This window comes from Oncorhynchus nerka, linkage group LG3, assembly GCF_034236695.1.
Source record: "Oncorhynchus nerka isolate Pitt River linkage group LG3, Oner_Uvic_2.0, whole genome shotgun sequence".
NCBI classification, from domain to species: Eukaryota; Metazoa; Chordata; class Actinopteri; order Salmoniformes; family Salmonidae; genus Oncorhynchus; species Oncorhynchus nerka.
Genome location: NC_088398.1, coordinates 14341756 through 14357810, shown reverse-complemented (window position 1 = coordinate 14357810; position 16055 = coordinate 14341756).

The window sequence follows — 16055 nt, the reverse complement described above, 5'->3', positions numbered from 1 at the left end:
TCTCACAGACCTGTAACTTCTTCTTTAAGAGGCTCCTCTGTCCTCCACTCGTTACCTGTATTAATGGCACCTGTTTGAACTTATCAGTATAAAATACACCTGTCCACAACCTCAAGCAGTCACACTCCAAACTCCACTATGGCCAAGACCAAAGAGCTGTCAAAGGACACCAGAAACAAAATTGTAGACCTCCACCAGGCTGGGAAGACTGAATCTGCAATAGGTAAGCAGCTTGGTTTGAAGAAATAAACTAAATACTTTTTTGCCCCACTGTACATATGGGTAGGGGTAAAGTGACTAGGCAATAGGATAGATAATAAACAGAAGTGTGTGATGAGTCAAAAGAGTTAGTGCAAAGAGCAGACAGTCCAGGAAACTATTTGGTTGACTATTTAGTAGTCTTATGGCTTGGGGGTTGAAGCTGTTCAGGGTCCTGTTGTTCCAGACTTGCATCGATACCGCTTGCCGTGCGGTAGCAGAGAGAACAGTCTGTGACTTGAGTGGCTGGAGTTTTTGACCATTTTTAGGGCCTTCCTCTGACACCCCCTGGTATAGAGGTCCTGGATGGCAGGGAGCTTGGCCCCAGTGATGTACTGCGCAACACACACTACTCTTTGTAGTGCCTTGCGGTCGGATGCCAAGCAGTTGCCATACGATGCGGTGATGCAGCAGTCAAGATGCTCTTAATGGTGCAGCTATAGAACTTTTTGAGGATCTGAGGGCCCATTAAGATGCTTCACGGTACAAAAACTGGCTCGGACAAGGTTTACACATGATCATTAGTACTGATAATGACATGGCTCTAGACAATGTCATCGTTTACAATGACTTGTTCTCTTGCGAGCGTATATGGAGGGTGATCTCCATTTCCTCTTCACTTGGGTGGAGATACAGTGTGACATTACAGTCCTTCTTTCAGTCATAGACAGTCATAAAACAAAGCGGTTTGTGTCTAAACCACATGAAGAAAGATGTCCACATACAAGACAATAGAGAGGATCCCTATAGTTATTAGGAACATTCCCTGGATAAAGGAGAGCAGGAGACAGAAACAGGCATAATGTGCTTTGATATTCCCTGGATTTGGGCACAGAATCAACATGTAGCTGAACACAGAGTGAGGAGGTGTCGTCTTTGTGGTTGGTTGGTTTGCATCAAACTCAAAGCAGGCACTGACTATAGACAGTACAAATAAGCAACTGCAAAATGTGTGGCTGGGAAAAATTGTTCGGAAAATCAAAATTGATCCTGAAGAAATGTACATAATTCACAGACTAAAATGAAGAAAATGAGACAATACTCTGAAAGTACGGAGGTATGCAGTTTCCTTTGTGGTCTGTTGATAACTTATAAGGATAAGGTTTCGGTTCAGGTTTTTTGAAGGTAGAGGAGATGGTAAATTGAATTTTTGTTTTACTGTAATGCTACACAGGCCTCTCCAATTGAAATGAATGTGGATAAATGAATGGATGAATAGATGACTGACTGAGATTTTCACATACATTGCATGTCTCTTGTCTCATAACTGTCCAAATTCTTTCTTCCTGGAATTGTGAAGTCACCTACCCTGAAGCAGTTGACCCCCACCCCACAGACACACCAATTCAGCCACACATGGGTCAGCTGAACCTCTAAGAGGGGGAGATTGAAAAGTAATTATTCACATTTCCCCTTTAAAGTAGCATCGGTCTTTCCATGGTCCTCTGGCAACGTTACAAAAATGTCCACACATGGCCCACTCCAGAGGGGCTGGCGTTTATATCGGCTTCATATTGGATTTATCTGAAAAATGATGCAGAGTAGCTGTGCCAGCCAAGCCCAAGAACTGGAGTTTTCTGTTTCCAAAATTGCAAGCAGGTGTTCTTTCCTTCCTCTAACCATCTCTCTCTCCTCTTCCAGCACTGCTCCATGTCCCCCTGCCTGTGTAATTGAGGAACATAAGTTCCCAATGTACCAAAACCTTTCTAAATGTTCACTATTTATAATCTAAACATATGAATGTTGTTTCTGATATGCATGTGACATGCACACAAACAGGTGGTAGGAAATTGGATTATTCTCTCTCTCTTTTTCTCTCTCTCTCTATCTCTGTTGTCTTTCCCTCCTCACTCTCTCTCTCTGTCTCTCTCTGTCTCTCTCTCTCCTTCTCGCTCTCTCTGCTGTTTCTTTCTATAATTGGAAGGAAAAAAACAGGGGGTGAAATGTGACTGGACGATGTGGCATTTAACGGCTATCCAAACAGGGATGCAGGTAATTTACAACCAAAGTGAAGGGATATAAGAGGCAAGCATTCCAGAGGCTTTACTACACTTCAGAGGACAGTGGAGGGAGGGGGAACCCACCCACAGCACAGCCTAGAACTCCTCTCATATAGAGAGAGACAGAGAGAGACACGGAGAGATAGAGAGATACAGAGAGAGTGATCCAATGAGGATCAGGGGAATTAGAACAAAGTTCTCACCTGGTACAAAATATATAGAGTACTGCACACACTACAATTACTTAGGTTTAAAAATAAGCTCAACTGGACACCTTAATGAGGCAGTGAATGAACTGAGAGAGAAAGCACACAGGGCATTCTACGCCATTAAAAAAATAATTAAAGTAGGTATTTCAATTAAAATTTGGCTAAAACTAATTGAATGTGTCATTGAACCAATTTCACTTTAAATCAAATCAAATTTTATTGGTCACATACACATGGTTAGCAGATGTTAATGTGAGTGTAGCGAAATGCTTATGCTTCTAGTTCCGACCGTGCAGTAATATCTAACAAGTAATCTAACAATTTCACAACAACTACCTAATACACACAAGTGTAAAGGAATTAATAAGAATATGGCAGCGTGCTGTCCACTTGCAAAACAAGATTTCATCAAATGGGACAAACACCCCATTTAAACCCTGCATGCAGAGTTCTGTAAGATTCTCCTACATATCCAGAGGAAAACTACAAACGATGCATGCAGGGCAGAATTAGGCCGATATCCACCAATAATAAAAACTAAAAAAAGAGCCATTAAGTTTTGGAAACATCTATAATACAGTGACCCCTCTCATATCATTACTAAGCCCTGCAATGCCAAGAGCTGAGCAAAGAAAAGAGTCCCCTCATCCAGCTGGTCCTGGGGATGAGTTCAAAAACTTGTTCTACTAACACACTGAAGCCTCAAGACCAGAACATCCAATCAATCACAATGAACCAAATTACAACACAGTCAAAATTAAACGACATTGCTTATTGGGAAACACAAGCACAAAGCAAAATGCAGTGCTATCTGGCCCTAAATCGACAGTACACTGTGGCTAACTATTTGACCATGGTTACTGATCAAAACCTTAGAAACACCTTGACAAAGTACAGGCTCAGTGAGCACAGCATTGCCATTGAGAAGGGTAGACACAGAAAAACCTGGCTCCCTGTAGAGGAAAGGCTGTGCAACCACTGCACAACAGCAGAACCTGAGACGAGCTGCATTTACTGAAAAAATGTCAAAAATATAAAACAATTAGAGAGTGTCATTTCCCCAAATTTGAAACCCTTATTCAAGGTTTCAAAGACCTCTCTGATGAGAGTAGGCTACCCGTCCTGTTGGGGGAGGACGCAGAGAGCTGTGGTTTGGCAGCGCACTACATTGCTGCCTGTCATAAGTTAAGGGACAGTGTCTGACAGACCAATCAACCTGCACATGTACTCTACTGTATGCTTATTGTTATTGTTCAATGTATGGTTATTTTGACCCTTGGTTATTGTTGTCCCGTTGACAATTTTGATTCTTTTGATTCATTATTTTCATATTGTAAATATCCAAAGTAAGCTTTGGCAATATGTACATGTACAAGAAAGTACATGTACAATATGTACAATAAAGCAAATTGAATTGAATTGAGAAACACACACACACACACAGAGACCCACAGAGAGAGAGATACACAGACAGAGAGAAAGACAGACAGAGAGAGAGAGACATACGGATAGAGAGAGAGACATACAGAGAGAGAGACAGAGAGAGAGAGAGAGAGAGAGATACAGAGAAAGACATACAGAGAGAGAGAGAAATACAGAGAGGAGAGAGACACAATGAGAGAGAGAGAACCACAGAGAGAGACATACACAGAGAGAGACATACAGAGAGAGACATACACCGAGAGAGAGATAAAAGAGAGAGAGATAGAGATAGAGAAAGAGATACTGAGAGAGAACAAAGCAACTTGAGTTGATAGACAGAGGGAGAGAGCAGAGAGAAAAAGAGATTGACAGAGAGAGCTAGACAGATAGAGATAGAGCCTGTGTGGTGCAGGGGTTTCCCTGTTGAGTGAGAGAAAGAGGTGAGATGTGTGAGTCTCCTCTTTAGTATGCCCTGGGGGTATAGCTGTAATGACCTGCTGGGTTACTGGTCTTTGTGTGAACAACATGCTGACAATACAGCTCATCAAAGCCTGCACTGTGTGTTGCTGTATTCACACTAACCAAGCTGACAGACACACACTTAACCTGCCTTACTTCACTTTCTCTAGCCATTCTGATCCCTCTGTCTATCTCAGTTTGTTTTCCATTCATTTTTTATATCTGTCTCCAATACTTTTTCACATTTTCTGCCGCACATTCTGCAAGGTCATTTTAGCTTCTTCAAAACTGTGAACCACAACTGTGTATGGGATGGTTTGGAACCAACATTTTCAGAAAAGGAAGACGATCATCTCCTTTCTTTCTTTCCCTCTGTCCTCCTTTTTAATCTCCATCCCTCTGTAAACTGTGTGTCTCTCTGGAGCTCTCAACTCCACCATGTATAACTGGTCTCTCTCCTTGTCTACTACCCTCTCGTGGCCCTGAGGAACTCAAACAACCTCTTTGCTCCTAGATAACCAACTCTCTCTCTCGCTCTCCCACTCTCTCTCTATCTACTTCTCCCTCCATCCCTCCCTACCTCGCTCCCTCCCTCCCTCACAATTTGTTTCTACGTATCTGGGTAAAGCTCTCCAAAAAGCACATGCCAGATCTCCAGGATTTGGAAAGCTCTGGTCTTCTTCCACCCCTGTACCGTGAGATTGATGGGCTGCCTAAGTGCTCTGATTTCCTCCAGTTATTAAACACATTCATCACACGCCTTCCTCTCAATTATTAAGGTGAGATAAAGAGAAAAAGAAAGGTATAGAGTTCGTAAGTCAGTAAGTGCTGCATGGCAGGGCTGCTGCTGAGGCTCGCCTGGCCTCGCTCGCAGTGATTAAATAGCATTTAAGAGGGCCATGCAGACTTACTCTCATTCTCCTCCTGTTGTCCTGGCCTGGGATGGGAATGTGATGCTGCATTTCACATGAAGGAGAAGCTATCATCAGGATGTTTATATATCTTTAACATCAGGTCCAACTTCAGACTTATTACATCATTGTATCGGGCCTGTCCACTAATTCAACCTGTGATTAATTGCTGGGTTGATTGAGCCTGTGAGGAGAGTTTGCTGTCTGCCTCATTTCCTTTAGACGTCTCAGGCATAGTGTTCCTTTTTCATTAACACCAGCCAGACCTGGGTTCAAATACTATTTGAAATCAATTCAAATACTTAAGCTGTGCCTGATTGAGTTTGCCTGGCTCAATGAAACCAATAGAATAGTGCCAAAACCTGCCCAACGGGCACTCCAGGCAGGCTGAAGCGAAAGCTGAAAGTATTTGAAAGAGGTCTGAGACAAGCACAGGTACAGTATTGGGTTTTAATGAGATGCTGAACTAGACTAGTGCCTTAAATAGATGATGTAGTCACATTTTAAACAAGTGACGTATGCTGGAAGCAATTAATACTATGTTTCTACAAATGCTTCAGCTGCCATTCAGGTAAATGGTGGACATTTTTAAAGAGCTGGTTCAGAAGGTCATCTGAACATAAATATGTCAAAATATTTTTAAGGGCAGCTGCAACTACAGTATTTTCTGCATGAACTGTTGGTCGACTTTATGGAGCTTATTTACATTTAGCATCAAGTTAAATGGCTTTCATTTAAAATCCATTGCTCACATTCTATTATAATCAGAGTGATATTACTGGAACAACATTTACAGTATATTAATGGTTGAGTAACTCCCATTGTGGCAACCTCTCTCACCCTCTCTCACCTTCTCGCTCTCTCTTTGTCTCTCTCTGTCAGTGATTTTCATCTTCTCTCTGTGGCCTGTTTGCCATACCATTCTGCAGCCTTCCATTGTGCAATTTATGGATTTTATTACATATCTTAAGACTTATGCCTTTGGCACTGTCAGATCAGGTTGGTTAAACACACACACACACACACACACACACACACACACACACACACACACACACACACACACACACACACACACACACACACACACACACACACACACACACACACACACACACACACACACACACACGCACACGCACACACACATACCGTCACGCCCTGTCCTTAGAGAGCCTTTTTATGTCTCTATTTGGTTTGGTCAGGGTGTGATTTGGGTGGGCATTCTATGTTCTTTATTTCTTTGTTTCTGGCCGAGTATGGTACCCAATCAGAGGCAGCTGTCTATCGTTGTCTGATTGGGGATCATACTTAGGCAGCCCTTTTTCCCACCTGTGATTGTGGGTAGTTGTCTATGTGTAGTGGCCTGCGAGCACTACGTAGCTTGACGTTCGTGTGTTATTTCTGGTTTTGTTGGCGACATTATAAATAAACTAAAATGTACGCTCACAACGCTGCGCCTTGGTCCATTCCTTTCGACGAGCGTGACAGAACTACCCACCACAAAAGGACCAAGCAGCGTGGAGAAAGGGACTCAAGGACTTGGGAGGAAATCCTGGACGGTAAAAGACCCTGGAGACAGACTGGGGAATACCACCATCCAAAGGAGGAAGTAAAGGCAGCGAAGGAGGAGCGGCGACGGTATGAGGAGGCAAGTCATCGAAGCAGGCACGAGAGGCACCCCCCCCCAAAAAAATTTGGGGGCACACGGTGAGATTGGCGGAGTCAGGTTATAGACCTGAGCCAACTCCTCGTGCTTAGCGTGGTACTGGTCAGGCACTGTGTTATGCGGTAAAGCGCACGGTGTCTCCAGTGCGCGTGCACAGCCCGGTGCGCTTGGAGCCAGCTCTCCGCAAGTCCCACGCTAGAGTGGGCATCCAGCCAGGGCAGATTGTGCCAGCTCAGCGCTCTTGGTCTCCGGTGCGCTGTAACTGCTCAGTGCGTCCTATGCCTGCGCTCTGCCCGTGCCGGGCTAAAGTGGGCATTCAGCCTGGAAGAAAGGTGCCAGGGATAAGCACCAGATCTCCAGTGCTCCCCCACAGCTCAGTTCATCCTGTGCCTGCTCCCAAAACCAGGCCTCCTGTATGTCTCCCCAGCCTGGTAAGCCCTGTGGCAGCCCCATGCACCAGGCTGCCTATACGTCTCCTCCCTCCAGTGATGATCCATGGTACGAAGCCTCCAGTGATGATCCATGGCACGAAGCCTCCAGGATTGATCCATGGCACGAAGCCTCCAGTGATGATCCATGGCCTCTAGCGACGTCCCCAGTCCGGAGCCTCCAGCGAGGATCCCCAGTCCGGAGGCTCCAGCGACGAGGGTCCCCAGTCCGGGGCCTGCAACGAGGGTCCCCAGTCCAGGGCCTGCGGCGAGGGTCCCCAGTCCGGGGCCTGCGGAGAAGGTCCCCAGTCCGGGGTCGGCGACGAGGGTCCCCGCACCAGAGGTGCCACCAAAGTGGGGTGAGCCAGAGGTGGAGCAGGGTCTACCAGAGCCGCCACCGCGGATAGATGCCCACCCGGACCCTCCCCTATAGGTTCAGGGGTTCAGGTTTTGCGGCCGGAGTCCGCACCTTTGGGTGGGGGGGTACTGTCACGCCCTGACCTTAGAGAGACTGTTTATGTCTCTATTTGGTTTGGTAAATATAAGTTATAAATAAACTAAAATGTACGCTTACCACGCTATGCCTTGGTCCATTCCTTTCGACGAGCGTGACACACACACACACACACACACACACACACACACACACACACACACACACACACACACACACACACACACACACACACACACACACACACACATGTATCAGTTCCACCTGACTGTTCAATTCAGGGCCATGATGGCCAGAAGCAGCCTGGTCTAATTGAAGTCTAGGCCCTCAGTCAGATATGTAGTATCTACTGCTTCTTTGATCTAAACAGGAAACTCAGCGGGACATGTCCCTTCCAACCACTGCCAGAAAGAATATCTGCTTCTCATACTTTTGAAAATACACCAGATTGGTTCTGTTTTTTGATTACCACGTTTAACCGTTTCTCTACTAGCGTTGCCTGCCTCTCACTACAAAGTTCTCCTCTTGCAACAATTGACTCTGTGTTTCAGCTCTCAACATGCCAACACCTGCTCCTGCCTCCACTGCGACCAGTCGACCTCTATGGCGATCTCTCCGCTTTCTCTCTCTCTCTCTCTCTCTCTCTCTCTCTCTATCTACGGCTCTGTCTCTCTTTTTCCCTCACACTCTCTTGCTCTCTCTCTCTCTCTCTCTCTCTTGCTACCTATGTCTGCCACTCAAGCAGAGCCTCGTTTAGTCATCACCTCCCTACACAAAGCTCTGGGTGGTCAAAGAGAGCAAGTAGTGGGAACCTGGAGCATTAGAGAGACAGAGAGAGAAAGAGGGAGAGAGAAGAGTGGAGACTACTGGGTGTATGTGTGAAAGAAAAGTTGAGAGAGCTGGTGAGGGAGATGGAGAGAAATATGGATGGATAGAGTGAGAGATAGAGGCCACAGAGAGGGTGTTGAGTCAGAAAGCATCCTGTTGTCTCACGCTATGGGAATGTGAATGTCTGTCTGTGTGTGAGTCCCTGGGACCTGCAGATGACCTGGTGTGTTAATGTAGCCGACTCTGGAGAAGATTAATTTCATTCAGCAGGCCATTACACACTGTCCATGAGAACATGCTCTCACACAAACACAGGTGGCCCCGAAAACCACCTCAAGCCACCATCACCACTGCAACGCCCTCTGAGCTCTTTGATCTTCAGCTGACGTGAGGGTGACACATAAAGTATAAAGCGCCCAGGCTGGTACTAAAGACTGGAGAGGGAGAGGCCTGTCACATCCAACCACAGAGCACCTGTTTCATAAAATACATCCATAAAGTCTTCATGATAGATAGGAGGAGACAACAAATAATGGTCCACACATGCTTAGTACACCACATCATCACAACAACCAAAACAGGTGGTAAATATTTTACTACTGAAATAAACCTGGATTGGGAGTTCTGGATATATAAAGAATGAATGGGTGAAATTAAGAAAAAGGGTTGCGCAGCGACCTGAGTCTTTCTGGGTAAGTCTCTAAGATCTTTCCACACTTGGATTGTGAAACATTAGCCAATTATTATTTTTCAAAATTCATTGCTAGACAACCATTTTCAGGTCTCGACATAGATTTTCTAGTACATTTAAATCAAAACTGTAACTCGACCACTCAAGAAAATTCACTGTCTTCAGTGTAGATTTGGCTTTGTGTTTTAGGGTATTGTCATACCCATAACATGATGCAGCCACCACTATGCTTGAAAATATGGAGAGTGTTACTCAGTAATGTGTTACCCCAAACACAACATTTTGTATTCAGGGCAAAAAGTTCATTGCTTTGCCACATTTTTTGTATTATTACTTTAGTACCTTGTTGCAAACAGGATGCATGTTTTTGAATATTTTTATTCTGTACAGACTTCCTTCTTTTCACTCTGTTAATTAGGTTAGTGTTGTGGAGTAACTACAATGATGTTGATCCATCCTCAGTTTTCTCCTATCACAGCCATTCAAATCTGTAACTGTTTTAAAGTCACCATTAGCCTCATGGTGAAATCCCTGAGCAGTTTCCTTCCTCTCTGGCAACTGAGTTAGGAAGGACGCCTGTATCTTTGTAGTGACTGGGTGTATTGATACAGCCTCCAAAGCCTAATTAATAACTTCACCATGGTCAAAGGGATATTCAATGTCTGTTTTTTTTAAATTATTACCCATCTACCAATAGGTGCCCTTCTTTGCAAGGCATTGGAAAACCTCCCTGGTCTTTGTGATTGAAATGCACTACTCAACGGTGGGACCTTACAGTGGGGCACAGAGATGAGGTTAAAAAATTATGTTAAACACTATTATTGCACACAGAGTGAGTCCATGCAACTTATTATGTAACTTGTTAAGCAAATGTTTACTCCTGAACTTATCTAGGCTTGCAATAACAAATGAGTTGAATACATACTGACTCAAGACACTTCAGTTTTTCATTTGTAATTCATTTGTTTCAAAAAAAATATCTAAAAACATAATTCCACTTTCACATTATGGGGTATTGTGTGTAGGCCTGTTACAAAAAAAATCTACATTTTATACTTTTAAATTCAGACTGTAACATAACAAATTGTGGAAAACCTCGAGGGGTGTGAATACTTTCTGAAAGCACTGTACATATAAAATAATGGGCCTATTTTTTTTAATGACTTTTGCTCGATTTCTCCGTTGTCAAAATCATCTATTTTTAGCATTTGCCTAATGAGTGGACAACAGCCGGCCCTCCTAAAAAAATGGGCCGGCAAGGTTTTCTGATTGGCTGAGCTGAGGTGGCACAAATTCATATTCAAAGTCAAATGCGCATCAAGAGAGTGTGACCCGCTCTGAGTCTCTGTCAGTCACTTAGTCAAAACAGAAATTGCTGCGTTTAAATTGTGAAGAAATAATAAACATTCTGATCTTTTCCATCGGCCTCATTAATTGAAACGACATATATTTCAACTATACTACTTTGATATGCATCAGTGGGGATTAAGAAGTGAGTATACGCAATGCCCACAACACCACTGACTAATCATTAGTAAAGTATTTTTGCAGTCCCTAATCTAAAGTGACCGTTATATATACTTTATAAATACTTGATAAATGTTTTGCGTGACCAGTGTAATTTCTCACAAAAAGACGGGCATGCCATTGGTAGACATTCCTGCAGTTCCTGGTAAAGGAACAAGCACACAACACAGGATGGAAAAGGAAATATATACATGTGTGAATAACTAGCTTACTAACTTTTACAAATGTAGTAATGGCTTGGTTTTGCTTCTAAATACTTTTTTAGTTTTGTTACAAACATTTGTATATTTTTCTAGTTTTAACGGTTTAACGGTTTTAACGGACCCTTAAAATAAAGCGTTACTCAAGGATGTTGCTGGGCCCAGCACAGGCAGTGTGGTCCCTTCTTCTACTGGTCCCAGTGATACTAGGCTTACAGGATTCAGACCCCTTGACTTTTCCCACATTCTGTTACATTACAGCCTTATTCTAAAATTGATTAAATATTTTTTTCCCTCATCAATATACAAACAATACCCCACAATGACAAAACAAAAAAACAAAAACAAATAACTGACATATGACATTTACATAAGTATTCAGATCCTTTACTTCAACTTTGTTGAAGCACCTTTGGCAGCTATTACAGCATTGCTTCTTCTTGGGTATGACGCTACAAGCTTGGCACACCTCTATTTGGGGAGTTTTTCCCATTCTTCCCTAGATCCTCTCAAGCTCTGTCAGGTTGGATGAGGAGCATCGCTGCAAATGGCCATCCGGTCTATTTACATTGACACCTGCTGCTACTCGCTGTTTATTATCTATGCATAGTCACTTTACCCCTAGCTACATATACAAATCATCTCGACTAACCTGTATTCCTGCAACATGACTCGATACTGGTACTCCCTGTATATAGCCTCGTTATTGTTATTTTATTGGGTCACTTTTTATATATTTTTTAAACTTTAGTTTATTTAGTAAATATTTTCTTAACTCTATTTATTGAACTGCATTATTTGTTAAGGGCTTGTAAGTAAGCATTGCAGTTGGCACAAGTGACAAATAACATTTTATTTGATTTGCACAGCTATTTTAGGTCTCTCCAGAGATGTTAGATCGGGTTCAAGTCTGGACTCTGGCTGGGCAACTCAAGGACATTCAGAGACTTGTCCCGATGCCACTTTTCTGTTGTCTTGGCTGTATGCTTAGGGTCATTGTCCTGTTGGAAGGTAAACCTTTGCCCCAGTCTGAGAACCTGTTCCAGAGCTCTCAGGACTTCATCAAGGATCTCTCTGTACTTTGCTCTGTTCATTTTCCCTCGATCCTGGCTAGTCTCCCAGTCCCTGCTGCTGAAAAACATACCCACAGCATGATGCTGCCTCCACCGTGCTTCACTGTAGGGATGGTGCCAGGTTTCCTTCAGACGTGACGCTTGGCATTCAGGAAGAGACTCTAGGAAGAGTCTTGGTGGTTCCAAACTTCTTCTATTTCTTGGTGACCTTCAATGCTGCATACATGTTTTGGTACCCTTCCCCAGATCTGTGCCGCAACACAATCCTGTTTTGGAGCCCTACAGACAACTCCTTCGAACTCATGGCTTGGTTTTTGCTCTGACGTGCACTGTCAACTCTGGGACATTATATAGACAGGTGTGTACATTTCCAAATCATGTCCAATCAGTTGAATTTACCACAGGTGGACTCCAATCAAGTTGTAGAAACAGCTCAAGGAAAATCAATAGAAACAGGATGCAGCTGAACTCAATTTCAAGACTCATAGCAATGGGTCTGATTACTTATGTAAATAAGGTATTTCTGTTTTTTTTAAATTTTATTCATTTGCAAAAAAATCTAAACATATTTTCGCTTTCTCATTATGGGGTATTGAGTGTAGATTGATGAGGGGAAAGTAGCTAAATGTGGAAAATCAAGGGGTCTGAATACTTTTCCAAATGCACTGAAACAGCCCAGACAGCTCAGGTGCTGCTGCAGTAGTCAAGTGTAGTTTACATAGAGACAAAACACAGAGAGAGAGAGACACACACTGACACGTACTGCCAGTTTATTGATATTTTGGCTCTATATTATGTAATAGTAATTAACCCTTAAGATGGGGGGGACATCTATGATAGCCAGGCAGTAATATTTTCAATGTAAGTAGTTAGGCGTTTATAAGGTATTATGAGCAAATGGTCACCTATTAGGCATGTATTCAGTGACCTTTCTTCTTCTTCTAATAAATATGTTTATTCATTCACAACTAGGATGTTGCTGGTCCCAGCACAGGCAGTGTGGTCCCCTGGTCTTCTGGTGCCAGTGCTGTGGGAAAGGATGCTAGGCTTAGCAAAGACAGCTCAGAGGTGAGTGCAGGTGGTAGGAAGAAAACAGAGCGACACAGATGCACTGCCAGTTCCTTAATATGCTGCAGCACCCTCTTCCAAAAATGTAATCATTAAAAATAAAAGTATGACCTTTTATTTTTTCAACAAAAGTAACGCACAGGACCTTTACTAGCCCTGTATTAGCTGACTGATATAGCCATCTGTAGCACGGCAAAAACAATTATTCTGCACCCCCCTTCCCATGGCTATGCTTAGGAGTGACAGACAGAGTGACAGACAGACAGACAGACAGACAGACAGACAGACAGACAGACAGACAGACAGACAGACAGACAGACAGACAGACAGACAGACAGACAGACAGACAGACAGACAGACAGACAGACAGACAGACAGACAGACAGACAGACAGACAGACAGACAGACAGACAGTCTGTGCACACAGTGATGTGGGTTGGTGTAGCTAAAATGCCAGGACTGAATTTTTGTTCCAGTCTGCCCCTGATGCACTGGACCAAAACAGAGACATTTCCTTTCCATGAGAAACATATTATTTAAATATATAAGTGGACCAAGCCGACCAAATAAGAGTATTTTCCACTTGGACTACAATATGTAAATAGATACACATACTTTCCCCCTCTCCAGAATGCTCTCTCCCCTGCAGGGCATGTCAAATAGCATAGCAGAGGGATGACAGGGCGACATTGCTGAGAGTTTGTTCAGCGCAGGCCGTCTACTAGTCCAACCACAATCACTGACACATGTAGAGATTTAGATGTATAAACCCCACTGTGCAGTACTAGCTCCCACAGATCGAAGGTACACCCAGGGCCCAAAATGTCTCTGTTCAAAAGTAGTGCACTATACAGGGAATAAGCTGCCATTTGGGACTAAGCCCCAGAGAGAGTGAAGGCTACTGTCTGCAGTATCAGCTGGCTCCACAGGGCTGTGGAGGTCACAGGTTAAACTGGTGTACAGTAGACTAGGGTTGGAGTCGATTCCATTTCAATTCAGTAATTAAGTTATGTCATTGTAATTGAATTGACACCATCCCTGATATAGAATGAGTACCTGTAGCCAAAAGGCAATGGGCACAGCTAAATACTAAATGATATGCATTGGAATTTAAATTCACTATACGCTTCACCGTAGGGATGGTGCCAGGTTTCTTCCAGATGTGACGCTTGGCATTCAGGCCAAAGAGTTCAATCTTGGTTTCATGGTCTGAGAGCTGTCATGTGCCTTTTACAGAGGAGTGGCTTCCTTCTGGCCACTGTACAGTAAAGGTCTGATTGGTGGAATGCTGCAGAGATGGTTGTCCTTTGGAAGACTCTAGAGACTCTGGTTCCAAACTTCTTCTATTTAAGAATGATGGAGGCAACTTTGTTCTTGGGGACCTTCAAATGTTTTGGTACCCTTCCCCAGATCTGTGCCTCAACACAATCCTGTTGCTGCTCTAAGGACAATTCTTTCGACCTCATGGCTTGGACCTTATATAGACAGGTGTGTGCTTTTCCAAATCATATCCAATCAATTGCATCTACCACAGGTGGACTCCAATCTAGTTGTAGAAACATCTTAAGAATGATCAATGGAAACAGGATGCACCTGAGCTCAATTTTGAGTCTCATAGCAAAGGGTCTGAAGTATTTCTGTTTTTTATTTTTAATACATTTGCAAAAATTTCTTAACCTGTTTTCACTTTGTTATTTTGGCGTATTGTGTGTAGATTGATGAGGAAAAACATTTATTTAATTGATTTAAGACTAAGGCTGTAACGTAACAAAATATAGAAAAGGGGAAGGGGTCTGAATACTTTCTGAATGCACTGTAACTAAATATAGGGTTGTCTCATATTTTGGAGTTCTGGTAAAATGAGGTGGTAAGGTGAGCTGTGTCTACAGAGAACGTGTAATGTTGTTAAATGGGTAATTCTATACATCAGTATGTCCAGAGCCAGGCTACAACAGTAACCACATGTTTGTGCCTGGCCCTGTTCCCCTTTTGTTTAACTTAGTGGCAGAAATTCCTGGGGCTTTCCTTGCTTTCCATAACCCAAGCAAGCTGACTGCTCTTGGACAATATCTTTTTTACCACTTTGTTTTCTTTATGTATTTACGGATCCTCTTTTAAATATATTCAACTTGGCAGATCTGGGCTCTAACAAGACATTTTTGCTTTTCATATTTGATGTTATAGCCCATTTTATATTCAAGTTGGTATTATGGGCCTTCTGTGCTGAGGTATAGCATTAAGGCCATATGAAGGAGCAAGGATGGATTAGGCATTAGATCCTGAGGGGTAGATGTGGTCGGGATACAGAAGTTCATGTACAGAACTGAATTGCAGCTCTCTCTCTCTCTGTCTCTTTTTCTCTCTCTCCTCTCCTCTCGCTCTTTCTCTGTTGTCTTCCCCTCCTCTCTCTATGTTACATCTAAAAGTACAATAAGTTCAGTGCACTTGATGTTTTGGTGTCTAGGAATTTGCCAAATGTTTGTACAAAAACAAACACTTTCCATGTGTTCTGGCTGGTTGTTTGAAGGCAAACATTTAGGTAATGACAGTAATCTTGACTGAAATTAATGTGTTGGTTTTAAATATTTTTGTAATGATTAGTATCATACTGAGAATAATACAAATGATTTAATATGTTATTTAACCTCAATGAAAAAGTAAAAAAATAAAAATCTAAACGGAGTATATCTGTCTCCCATCAGGCGTAATTTATACAAACGGGAATGGTTTCCTTTCCTTTCCTGCGGAGAACTAAACCTCTAAGTGTGGAAGGTTGCCAAAAAAACTTGGTGCCCTTGGTGTTTTGGCCCTGGCGTTTTCTCTCAAGAGGTATTCATTTCATTTGTGTGAAAATGTGA